This window comes from Lissotriton vulgaris, chromosome 2_1 (assembly GCF_964263255.1).
Source record: "Lissotriton vulgaris chromosome 2_1, aLisVul1.2, whole genome shotgun sequence".
In the NCBI taxonomy this organism is placed as follows: domain Eukaryota; kingdom Metazoa; phylum Chordata; class Amphibia; order Caudata; family Salamandridae; genus Lissotriton; species Lissotriton vulgaris.
In genome coordinates, this window is record NC_141687.1 from 473,536,739 (window position 1) to 473,550,405 (window position 13,667).

General features: G+C 40.1%; 1 protein-coding gene across 4 annotated transcripts in view; it reads left to right on the plus strand.

Annotated features, from left to right (window-relative positions):
* The window catches only part of MYO1B (myosin IB), a 757,882-nt gene that overhangs the window by 626,673 nt on the left and 117,542 nt on the right, over nucleotides 1-13,667 (plus strand). The window lies entirely within an intron of this gene.

Consider the following 13,667-nt stretch of genomic DNA (forward strand, 5'->3'; position numbering starts at 1 on the left):
AAAACGGGAACAAATTCCATTCTGGTTAGCACAAAAAATTACTCAAATAGAGGCAGTATTTCCAGATACTATTCCTATTGAGAAACAGAGAATTCTGACTATTTGTCTTCCAATGGGGATCGCACCACATGTGGAAGACTGTGACACTTGGGGCATGGTCTTTGCTTCCATCTACACAAAAACACATGGTGTTCCGTCTATGGCGGTTATATCAGATGTACTAAGACAGATTCAAAACGAATACGATCCAGAACCTGCTTTAACTCTGGATATGTAATTACTGAAAGACTTCAAGCAGGTCTCGGCTATATTAGCCAACATAAAAGGTGAAGCAGCATCTGTGGCGATCCACCAGAAATTGAAGGAAACAGATATAGCAGACCAACCATTTGAACTTGCCAAAATCATAGAAAAATCCTATGAAGAACTAGGAAGAGATAGTTTGGGTGGGAAACCGATAAAACCCCAACTAACTGAAAATCCTGAAAAAACATTTATTAAAAATAATTTAAATACTCCAAAAAAGGGCAGGGAGGGTTATAAACAATCCACTCCGAGGGAAAAACGATTCCAGTCCAGAGGAAGGTCTCCTCAATGGAGAGAAAATTCTCCAGACCGAGGAAACAAGTCTCCCCAAAGGGAGCCCTCTGAGAAAAGATACAACTTTAGAAATAGGGATAATTTGAAAAAACCTGATGGCTATCAAGATGTTGATACACGTCCCTCTCGATCTTTTCAGACTTCCTCACAGAAATCGGAAAGAAGAGGACGGTCAGAACACAGAGAAGAGCACATCAAGTCCAAAGACAAGGAACCTGCTCATCAAAGTAAAAAATTACAATATCCAAGAAAGAAGGTAGCTAGTATTAAAATTAAAAATGCACAGGATACTGAGGACACAACTGAAAAACGGAGAGTGTGCCCAGACAATGCTAGACAGCGCAGAAGAAGTGACCACAGCTCACAAGATCCTGATGAATCTTCTGGAGACAGTGGACACGAATGAATACATTCAGGTGGAAACTGCAGACATGCGAGTTAGCGTGCCCCATAAACTATATGAAATAACATTACGTATAGAGGGAGATAAAACTAGGAAAGGTCTCTTTTGGGAGAATCTATCTAAAGGCTATGACATCCTGTTAGCTGAAAAAGACTGGCCACCAGAGTTTGTCAGGGAGTGCCCTCATGGCGAAGAAATGATTATGCCTGCCTTCTCAAATCCTATTCCGATTCATAAAAAATACACATTGGCAAGAAAATGGGCAGAGGCCCAAGCTCCTGCTTAATACAAAAACCATGTAGGATGGGATGAGGATTCGCCTCACCACAAAATCCAGTTATAAAATCAGCCCACTGCACAAAGGCAGTACCCAGTTAAACAAGGAGCTAAAAAGCAAGTCAGGGAGATCTTAGATCAACTTGAATATCAAGGGGTGATTGAAACATGCACCTCACAAATGAGCAATCCTTTGTTTCCTGTCTCCAAGCCAGACGATTCATATTGTCTAGTTTTGGACTACAAACACCTTAACTCCTGTTGTAAAACATTTGCAGTACAAAACTCACATAGTGCAGCACTAATGAATAACTGTTTATACAGCAGAATCAGCCCTTGAGGCATTAACAAGTCCACGCAATCTGAATACAGTTGCATTAGATCCAAAATGGATACAATTGGAAAATTATTTTGCTACAGAAGATGTGAAATACTATTTTGACCCGAAACTGAAAAATCTAGATGATCTAGAATATGAACAAGAAAATCCTCTGCCAATCGAAATTCTGCCTCTGGAACAATATACCTGCGTAATCTATATGGACAGATTCGCACAACACTACGATGTAGATAAAAATCCTACAATGCAGCGTGCGCGATTGTTAAAGGTCGCTGGCGCTCTGGTAAATTCAAACCGATGATTACCAAAACTGAATCACTCAAACTGTTCAGTCAACGAGCTGAAATAAGATCTTTAAAGATGGCGCTTGAAAATGCCGATCGCGAAATCCCCACACTGATAGTGTGTGATTCGCATTTCTGCGTCAAGTCATATCACAGTGACATGCAGACATGGAGTAAAAACGGTTACAAAGATGACACAGGTGCCACAATAAAGCATAAAACGCTTTGGGAACAAGTAGTTCTTTTAAAGAAAGAACTACAAAAGACTCACGTGATACACGCACTGAGTCATCAACGTGATGGCGTTCACGATGCAGGGAATTCATTGGCTAACACAGCCACAGCGGAAGCGGTTCAACAACCGGCTTCCGTAGCCACTGAAAAGCTTTCAGAAAAACACATAGATGGGGAAACCATGCTGGCAGTTAAAGCCTCATAAAAAGGCGATTATGCAGCATTACCTCTCAACTATCCACTCAGTAATACATACATAATTGATGCAAACTCCGTTCCTTTTGCTCGAATCCCTGGAGTGGGGGATATGGCAATTCCAAACATGGAACATAGGTTAGGACTAATTCTAGCGGCACACAAAGGGCTCGCCTCTGCACATGCTGGGGTTTTCGCCACAATATCGTTATTAAAACAAAGATATTGGTGGCCGCGCATGAGATAACAAGCTAGGAATTATGTTCTAGAATGTGAAATTTGCCAAAGAATGAAAGTATCAACAGTGCGACGACCAGCACAGACGCCCCTTCTAATCTCAGATCAACCATTAGCATGTGCTTACCTGGACCACTGTGGTCCTTTACAAAGGGATGGGAACTATAAATATCTCATGGTCGCAGTGGATTCCTGCACAAGATTCATTTGGATGTGGCCCCAGCGCTCGGCTGACGCCAGAACTGTTATAAAAGATTTGCGAGTCTTTATCGGCACATACGCAATTGGCATGCTACATTCTGATCAGGGTCCTGCGTCTAGCTCTCAAGCTTATAAAGAGGCCATGAACACCATGGGCATTGCATTGCAGTACTCTTCTCCCTTCCATCCTGAGGGAAATGCGGTAGTGGAAAGAAAAAACCGGGACATAAAGCAATCTATAACAGCGAGGATATTAGGTTCGGGTGATGGGTGGGTCAAACATTTAACAAGTGTCCAACGTAGTCTTAATAATCTGCCAAGAAATTCTTTAAAAGGTCTCACTCCATACAAACTATTGTACGGTACTAAAAATGCACATTCAGGATCTTGATTGTCACACTTCAGTGGTAGAAGAAAAATCCTTTGATATCAAAGACCGTTTGGCTGTTTTACAGGATTTAAATGAAACAAGTAAAAGCCTGAGTAACATAAAGTTGAAACAACAGCCGACAGCCACTGAAGAAAAACCACCTGTCCCAGCAAGACCTGTCTGGATTCCAAAGATTGGGGATCTGGTTAGAGAGAGAGAAGATCGCGCTGAAGAAGGACCTTCTTACAGAAAATCAGTACCTGTCTTAGCTGTCAGCGGAACAAGATCAGTTGTACTACCGCCCCTTGCTGGTAAAAAGGAGAACAGAGTTGTATCCATTGACCTGGTAAAACCACAATCATGTGGCCAATAATAAGTAGTAGGCCCAGTGGACTCCCAAGAAATAGCAGAATACCAAAATTTGCTACAATCCAAGAGGCTCAAAGTGAGAGACTAACCACATTTGATAAACCTGCAGTGAATAACAATGGACTATGCAATAATGCCATGGAACTTGTGCCTCTTGAAACCCAAATTGCAACAGTTCATGAAGAAACACCAGTCTACAATGATGTAGCCTCTGACTATGCTAATGAAACGAAGAAAAATGCAAATGAAAATCCGGAAATAATTCCAACAATTGACAGAACTGCTTCTGGCTACTTCATCAACTTCGACGACTTTTCTGAAGATCCAAGCGAGCATGAAGAAACGCCTGCAACAAAAACTTTCAAAGACAAAGTAATTGAACTTTTTCATCAACTAAAAGAAACCTATCTGATTTTCACCATGGATTGAATTTTGGATTGTGTTAGGTGTACTTACTCTCCTGCTTTGGCTCATCATGGTTCTATGTTTGGGAAAATTCAGAGATGGAAAATATAGTACAATGGACACAGCAAGTCAGAACATCAACTTGGTCCTAAAGCCTCACACATCCTCCCACATCGAGGAAAGAGAACTGTCATCAGTAAACATCTCAGCCAATCCAATACCCGGTGGGGTAGCATGGGACAGAACTGATTATGACATTATTGGCCCGGTTGAGCTCTTGAAATATTCACACCAGTTCAAGGTTTCATTAAGTGACTTTGTGACACCAAGTACCTTCTCTGATAGTTGGGACTTTGAAAACATAAATAATATGATGTCAGATTTAGTAATGTCAGCCAAATTTACAGAACATGATTACTTACAGGGTTCATCGAATTATGAAGAGTTATACTGTTATAATCATTTTGGTGATCACTATTTGCATAAAACTGCTCAGCCTAGAAATGTTTTATCTTATAACCAATGGGAACACTGTCCAACTCCGCCAAAAGGCAGCTCGAAAACATTTTATGAGAAATTCCAGTACTTCTCAGGGTTTGACAACAGTGATCCAGAAACGTTTTATTTTAAAATGTTAATTAGGATAGGAATGAAAACAATGTTCACAAATACTAAATTGATTTATTCTGAACATTTTTATGATAAAATGTCTATATTTGGTTTCGAATTTTCGAAAAACAACATTGAAACAAAAACGATCTGGGGTACCAAAGATTGGCAAGTACAAGGCCTAGAAGCATTATTTTGGGCCTGCAGGATCCCAGAACAAATGATATTCTTGAATGACACAATTCAACAAACTACTTGTCTTGGCCTAGCTAAGATAAAAGACTTAAATACACCGTCCATTCCGAAACCCATAACTGATAGTGATAACACTACAGATGTTGAGATAGACGTATCCCATATTTTACACAAAAACAGAACACATCCTGATTGTAAAAAATGGTTGATCTGGCCAACAGACACAAATAACTGTCAAGATAGATTCCTGAACAAAACACAGGGGTTCAAAATAACCAGGCCAGACCCAAGATACTCCCAGAGACAACATCCAGGGACAGTTACAACATACAGTGTAGGGAAACTATGCCTTGAGTGGCTACAGAAATCCACACTGGCTGAAATTAAACAACACTTGACTTTACTTAAAGACGGTGCTGACTTGCGTGATTTCATACTGGGACCACACAAACAGCGTCAAAAAAGTTTCATAGCGGCCGGTATATACGCTGCGTACAACGAAGCTTGGAAAGTAATGCAAATTGAAACAGCAGAAAAAATACGAGAAATCGATCGTATAAATTTGGAAAAATCACTTTCTGTAGTGGACAATGGGTTAACGTCTCTGTCCTCCAGAATATATTCACTGGACAGCATTGTATCATCTGCTATTGATATAATAGAGCAGGACTTACTAATGTTACAACATGGTCAGTCTCAATTACGTTCTATTGTACAGCTTGTTTGGACGTTGCAAAATCTGCGTTCAGGCTACGTACCATGGCGTTTAATCAAAGCAACGTCATTATTCGGTATCTTTAACCTTACTGATAAACAAATCAGTTTGGCACAAAAAGGAGCAGACTATACGATTCTGGGCATTGAAAAACTTGAGAGATTACCATTGACAATTTCAGAGAGACCTGTCATTGAATGGATAATACACGGAACAATTACAATTCCGATAACAACTTTCCAGTTTAAATACTGCCAAGAGTATATACCTGCGGGCCAGTAAGAAAGGTTGGGTAAAGAATACATCAAATCAACCTGGGGTTTACCTTATACACACAGATGTTATAGTGAAGAGAAAAAGGAGGTATTCCTTAGTGTTAACAATTGTAAAAAATCACTAAGCGGTACACTTCTGTGTCAAGGTATTAACTTGCATGGAGCCTGCAAAGGGTCTTCAAATAACCTTTCATGTCACCTGCATGGCACGCCTGCAAAACAGCTAGAGCCATTTTTTAGACAAATTTCTAACGGCAGTTACGTTTTAATAAGTGACCACAGCTGTTGTGGAATGGTGTCAGGGAAAGCCTATCTCGTGACCGTAACTTCCAGGGTCGTTTGCTGTATGCAAGTATTGTATCCACACAGCAATCCAGATATGGGGGCTGCGTTATGGCCTTGACCGTTGTTTTTCTCAACTCGAGACTGCGAGGAACCGTCCTGAGACCCGTTATATACGCATGAAAAATATCATGACCTGTTGATCTGGAAATAAGGATACCAGCACAACTAAATCACGTATCAAGCTCTAATTGCATACAGGAGCTACGGCAGATCCTTCCGCTGAAATAATATCCAGTCTGAAGATCGGCCCTATACACCAAGTGTATCTAAGGGGTTTTACTTGATGAAAAATACTAGTCCTGATGATGGTCTTGTAGATGCCAACGTACAAGACCGAAACGTCGACCAAAGACCTCAACTCCTCAGCATTTATGCATTGAAGGACACCTTTATATATTTATGATTTTGGTCTTCCTCAACTATCTAGGGAGCTGATGAACTGTTATGAATTGATTAGTTAACATAGATATACTGCTATTCATGACTTTTACTTGAAGTGTTGTTCTTTTTTGTCCCCATGATTTTTCCTTGTGATTTATCTCAATACAACTTACTTTAAATATAACTTCTTTTGCTGTGTGCTTCTTCTCTCTTTGTTTCACTATATTGAAAAGATTCCTTTGAAAAATATTACTTATGAATGTTTAAGTAATCCTGTGGATACAACTGGTTCAATTGCTTAATGAACCTATAGTTGAATTACACTTAAGCCCAACTGAGCAGTTTAGGAACAAAATCCCTTGTAGTCACTTTTTACACTAGCTACTCATTGCCTAAGCCCACAAGGGTCTATTGGGTCTCCCCACGTGTTTGAGTTCATTGTGAACAGCCAGCATTGATCAGAGAGGAAAAGCTGCCCTTAACCTCCTTGATTTATCTGCGGCTTTCGATGCTGTTAATTACATGGTCCTTTTAAATCCCTTACGTGATTTGTCTCTACCCCCCTTTTCCCTGCCTTGTGGTGTCTCGCAGAGATCATCGCTTCACTTGATGCTCTTTAATATTTACAGTATACCCTTTGCAAGTCTGATCAGATCTTTTGGCTTCCCCTTGGTGTCATATGCTGATGACACACAAATCACTGTATAAATCTCTGGTGACTCATGAAACATCTGTTAGATTCCATGACTGTATGGAAGAAGTGGGGAGGTGGATGAAGCAAAACTGCCTGAAAGTGAACTCAAACAATACACAGGTTCTCATTTTTGGTAATGGTCCATCCTTTTTCTACCCAACTAGTTGCCACTGAATCTGGGGGCACTTCCCAACCCGTTCAGATGGTTAGAAGCCTGGGCGTCTTATTTGGCGATAAACTTATGTTCGAAGCACAGGTGAATGCCCTTACTTCATCCTCCCTCAACACCTAAAGGACAGTTAAAATAAGTCTTCCATTTATTCCCCATGAACTCTAGAAAACCGTAATAATTTCTCTGGTCCTGTCAAAAATTGATTACTGGAACCGGAATGCTCTCTACCTCCACATGCAACAGCGGCTGCTAACAAAGCTTCAGACTCTACAAAACGCAGCTGCCCAGATTCTATTGGGGATTCCAAAGTTCCTCTCAGCCTCCCAAACCCTATATACACTTTTGTGGCTGCCACGGCACAGGTTCTGACTATTTTATAAAAAAAACTTCAACCTTCAATGGTATATCCCCGCCAGACCTCTTTGCCGTGCCTCAGCTAAAATGTTTAGGATTCCCCGTTTAAAATTAGCCAACTGGGGAGGCAGGAGTTTTATTGGTGGTATTGCTAAGTTATAGAACAACCTCTCATTTGATTTAAAATCACAGACCTCCCTATTAAGGTTCAAGAAAGACCTAAAGACCTGACTCTTTACAACTTAGTCATAAAACCATCTTTTGATAATTCTTCTCTCTCAAAGTACTGTAAGCTCCGTGACTCCTCAGCACCAAGACGGCTCTGGGCATATGCACTCTTTAAAAAATAAATTAACATTATCCCTCCTGAAAATGTGGGACACAAAGACAGGTCAGTTCAGTCACTTTAAAACATATACAGTGGTTCACCCATCTCAGTGAACAGATGATTGTCATGATCTCTACACAATTGCAAAATGATGGAATGCAATTCTCTTGCAATAACATGTTTACATTGTTATGGGTTTACAACCCTTATCCTTTGTGACCTAACCATGGCAAACACAAAACTGCTAAAATAAAAATAAAAAAGATGGTGTCAAATCAAATTCAGTACATTGAATCTGCAAAGCAAATGAGCATTTCTCTAGTTAGGGAAGGTTTATTAATTTGACCTGAAAATATGATTCTGCCTCCCGATTTACGTAGTTTGATATTCAATGCCTTGAAATGGGGATATCGTGCAACCTGTGTTCGCTAGTAGCACAAGAGTGAACAAACGCTTGAACCACTCACAACCTTATTGATCTGACTCGATTTGAGTTTAGAAAATATGATCAAAATACACTTTATTCGATTTGTTTTAAAATCATAAAAGCCATAAAACCACAACAATATATACAATTTAAAACAACAAAATTTCGTTGTATATTGTTCATAAAAAAGTCATTATATACATAGTGTGCAAAATAGGCAAAGCAAATAATTTTAACTGATCATACTACACATTGTTTCCTAAATTTAAGCTACAACAGTGGCGGGCAAAGTCCTTGTTTTATTTTTATATGCTGCCACAAAAAAACTGGCCACAGAGTATGTAATACGAATACTGCCAAGGGACTGTAGGTACACCAAAGCTGGCCTTACTTGGGTAAACCCTGCTTCTTTTAAAATCGGTAACAAATATTTGATCCTCTGAACCCTGTATAAAGTGCAAAACATCATAAAGTGCATAGTGTCCTGAGTAGAGAATTCATCGCATTTACATGGCGGTCCTCTTTCCGTTAAACTCCAAGACTGAAAACAACCCAGCACATATGGAATTAAATTAAATCTGAGTTTAATTAGCAAATGTCTATGGAAGGGTTTAGTTACAAAAGCGAGGATGGGCTCCAGGGAAGGGGAGGATAACAGCATATAATGTGATCTAACTGTTGTTTTTGTTAATTCTAGTTCCTCCCGAGCCAATCTCATATTTCCCAACAAATGTTTTTTAACCCAAGCAATGTCCTCCATTCTAATAGAGGATGGCAAATAGAATAAGTTTGGACGACCAAGCTGTTCAAAAGTCTGTCTCACATATTCCTGCCAGGGAATTCTCTTCCTGTGGTCAAGGGACATGAGGTCCTCTAAGATGGCGTGGTTAAGAGTTAGTTCGTTGTTTAGCCATGTCTTTAACCAATATGTTAAGGGAGCCAATCTAAGCTTGTCTGTTATATAATCTAAACCCAACTCCCTGTGAATCGAGTAGGTGGGAGTAGATTGGGGGACAGAAAGGAGTTGTCTTAAAAACTTGTTTTCTGCCCTTTGGAGAGTTTCATGCGACAAATACCCCCATAGAGGCGCACCATACATGGCAATGGATATACACTTAGCATTGTATATCTTTAGGATAGCCTCCATAGGCCTCGCTCCCATCCTGCTGGCAAACCCCATAATGGCTGAAGCGGCTCTTGATATGGCAAGCTTCTTTAACTTAATCTGGGGGCCCCAGGAACCTTTCTCATCAAAAGTCACACCCAGATAGGGAAAGTGTGTGACTCTGGTCACTACCTCCCCCTTACAAAACAGAGAAATAGATTTATCCTTCCTTCTATTGTGGGTTACCACCATCGTGTGGGACTTAGTGGTGTTAATTCTCAGGTCCATCTGATCCATTAATTCACCAAATGAATCTAACAGGCGCTGTAGGCCCACCCCCGTACGTGCTATCAGGACTGCATCGTCCGCTATAGGAGAGCAGGTATTCTTATCTCTCCTACACGCGGTACATCCCCCTCCCACACCTTCCAAGTGTTTTTCAAGGCGATTTATATAGATGGTAAAAAGGAGGGGGGCCAAGATGCAGCGCTGCTGCACTCCTCTCTCTGATTTAAAGTGGGTGGTGCACCTACCCTCTTTTGTAACTCTTACTTTAGCAAAGAGTTCCTGATGTAGGGAGGCTATAAAGTTCACAAGTGAATTGTCAACCCCCATCTCCAATAAAACAGCCCACAGTTTTGCCCTATTTACTAGTTCGAAGGCCGAGGAGAGGTCCATGAATGCCAGAAACAAGGACCCCTCCTTGGCAACTGTGTATTTTGATATTAACAATTGGAGGTTTAGACATTGGTCCACAGTCCCTCTTTTCTCCCTAAATCCATACTGCAGGTTCAACAATCCACCCCTCCTCTCAATGTTTTCTCTCAGTTGGTACAATAAGACTCTGCCTAGGATCTTAATAGCAGACTTCATCTGTCACTTTTCTTGGTGAGGTTTACATATAAAGGCATGACATCAATTAAGACTACAGTTTTTCTGAAATTGGTATGCAAAAGCTGCCCTGCTATTGTGATGATGGCCATTTTTCAGGCTGATATCAAAATGATATGAAAAGGCAAAGTTTGTTACAGAGTCCTGAAGAGAAGTGGAGATGAAATCACAAAGACCCTGCTAAAGGTAGCCAAATTTTAGACTGCGTTGAAGCTGAGAAGTGTACAAATAAGATGTTTGTTGAAATGGTATTGGAGACTGTTGTGTTTATTGGAAGGTGTGTGAGAAGAATGGAAGGAAAAAGTAATGGAAAGATCAGTCTTAGTTTGTACAAAGAGGCTATGTGTGGCAGTGGGCGGAAAGGAAATTCAAGTGGCATACATCAGTAACAAAGAAACCATATAAATCAGTTTACAGTGGATTGAGAAAAGCCAGCCATGTATACAGCACAGGACCAACAGACGTGAAACCAATGGATGTAGAAAGCATTAGTAATGATAGGACGGTCTTGAGGTTGATGAAAACGAAATTCGAATGCAAGTCTAAAGAGAATTTGTTAGCACAAGAAATGTCCTGATTGAAAATGGAAAGCCTTAAGAATGGATTGTGGAATCTCTAGAGAAAAAACGGGAAAAAACCAGTTATGATCAAGGTCAACAGAGTACAATAATCGTAAAACTAAGAATCACAATGTAAAAGAATTGTAAGGTATTTGAGACTGTGATGAGAAAAACCAAGGCATATGTAAGTTTCAGTCTTTTACATTGATTAAGTAGTGCATCTACACCAACATATATTTATTTTTCTTCGAACATGGCATGTAGATTGTATTGACTCTGCCAAACGAAAGAAGATTAAGTTTGCCATAACAAGATTTCATTTCATTACTGTGCTGGCTTGCTTCCTCTGCCACAGTAGAAATCAGAATGTCAGAGGTCTGTGGTGAGATACTTCAATGTGGTCCCTCTAATGTAGTCAGTTATGAAACCCTCATGTTGGCATACAAGCGTCTCCCGCCACAGGGGTTAATTCTAGCGGAAAGTATAACGGTGAGAAAGGAGCATCAAGGCAGCGTTGTGTGAAGGAAAAGATGAGCTGGCTGCAGTGGTGAAGTCAGTGGCAGGATAAACCATGAAGGAAGCGGCCAGAATGAACAGTAAAAGGCTGCAGATTTCAAAGATGGACAATGATCAATTCGAATAGTGCATTGAGCAAAGTGATGCCGGGGTGTGGATGGAGGCCATAACTGGGTGAGGCATGAGTAGGCTTTGTAGTGAGGGAAGCAGAGGTACTAACTCTATGTGTACACATCTGCATTCTGTTTTATGACTCCTCTCTTTTTGGTTGTAAAATGGAAGGGAAGAGGGATCGTGGGGTTCCAGTACATGTGCAAGTTGTGTGCTGAGCCGCTACAGCATACACTGGTGTAGCTGATGCAGAATGTGCAACCCCATTAAAACCTAGAATATAGTCTTTGACAATGTACAGATTTGCTTTACCCTTGCTCAGATACTAAACGAGTTTGACTGTTGATAGGGATTTAAAGTATGTAGAATATCTGCTCTTTTAAACAAAGCTGATAACTTAAGCATGTACATACAGGAGTTTCCTTTATCTTAACTTTATTGCTTTACTTCTTCCATCGAGATTTTGTTATTTATTATTTTTTCCCTTTCGCTAATTTGATGGAAGTGTGTGTATTATCTATCATTAGTACATGTACATGAGGAAAGAAGAGGTAATGGATGAACTGTATGTTAAAACCAGTGCTTAATTTGAGCCAGTGGTTGCAAGTGGGGAGCCCACCGCCACTCATTTTTGGGGACCTGCAGTTATTTGTCCTCATCAGGTTTTGATACAGAGCAAGAGAGCTAGAAATTGAAAAGGAGGCAAGGAGGACGAGGAAGTGAAAGATTAAAAAACCGTACAGAGAGAAAGCAGGAGCCTGCAAGACCGAGATAAAGTGGCATCTGTGGTGGTTGATGAAAGAGGAATGAGGTGGCAGCCTTGGTATTCACCATCCAATCTTAGACAGCGAGGGCCATGACTTCTGAGCGAAACATTAGGCCTTGGCACTTACTGTTCTGCAGATTAAGTGCTGGTTAAAATGTTGTCATTGCAAATGTGACAGAATACCTTAGTCAGTACAATAAAAGTACCAAAGCTATTGTTCCCTCAGGTTTGGAAGTGAATGTATGTCCATTCAGTATGCCCGACGCCCTCTTCCATATGTCCCATGACTACCTCAGAAACAAAACTGATGATTGTTAAGGATTGAAGTTATTCCACCATCACTAATTGACTGTGATGACACATCACCTTATTTTTGAATTTTGAATAAGGGGCACTTATAGGGTTTAACAAATTCATTCATATTCATTACCCTTATTAAATATTTAGTTCTACAATAGATTGGATAATTGCCCAGTAAAATAAGTTGAGGTAAACTGTACTCGTAATCTATACGATATATGCCACAATATTGAGTACCAGTGTCGGTGGAACTGTTATGTGGCACTACATCACCAGAACACCTAAATGTATTACATCATTTCAGGAAGGAGAAGCTGACAAAACTCACCCCCCTTTTTCTATTTTTGTTTGTTTGATAATTTAGATTTTCATAAAGCTTCCTGAGATACATTTTTAAAACTTTGAAAGTTTTCTGTGTGTCTCTAATTCCATTCTAAGTGGTTTATCTTCTCTTATCTTAGTTGTTTAAATACAGTGTTAATGTTGCTGCCCATTTGACTGTGAATTGTGTTCCTATTTGCTTTATTCGTGACCTATTAATCTTTACAGACTTCCCCTGCCCTAGCAAAATGGTGCACAGTGATGATGGATGGGTGTGTTGTTTGCTGGCTACTCAAAATGCATTCAGTTAATCTACTCTTTAAGCAACAGATTCTGTAAATCCTGGACATCAGAATTCAGTGCTTTTAAACATATGGTTCACTCACTCCATTAAAGACGGAAATACCAAAATGAGAGAACTCTCTGCATATCCATTCCATTCAGTTAATTTCATGTTGTGCAAAATCTCTATCCATTAATCCATGAAAAGACAAAAGTGCAGCAAAATCAAACACTGCATGTCAACCATTGTTGGTGAACAGTTTACACTATGAGAAAATCCCATAATCCGTATCCTAAAACATCTGTCAAGAGTGCGAGCTTCTCAGACATCTGCTGAAGAAAATCCTGTACCTACACATGAAGGTTGTCCAGCTAAACATCACTAAGAGATGCCCCTCTATAAATA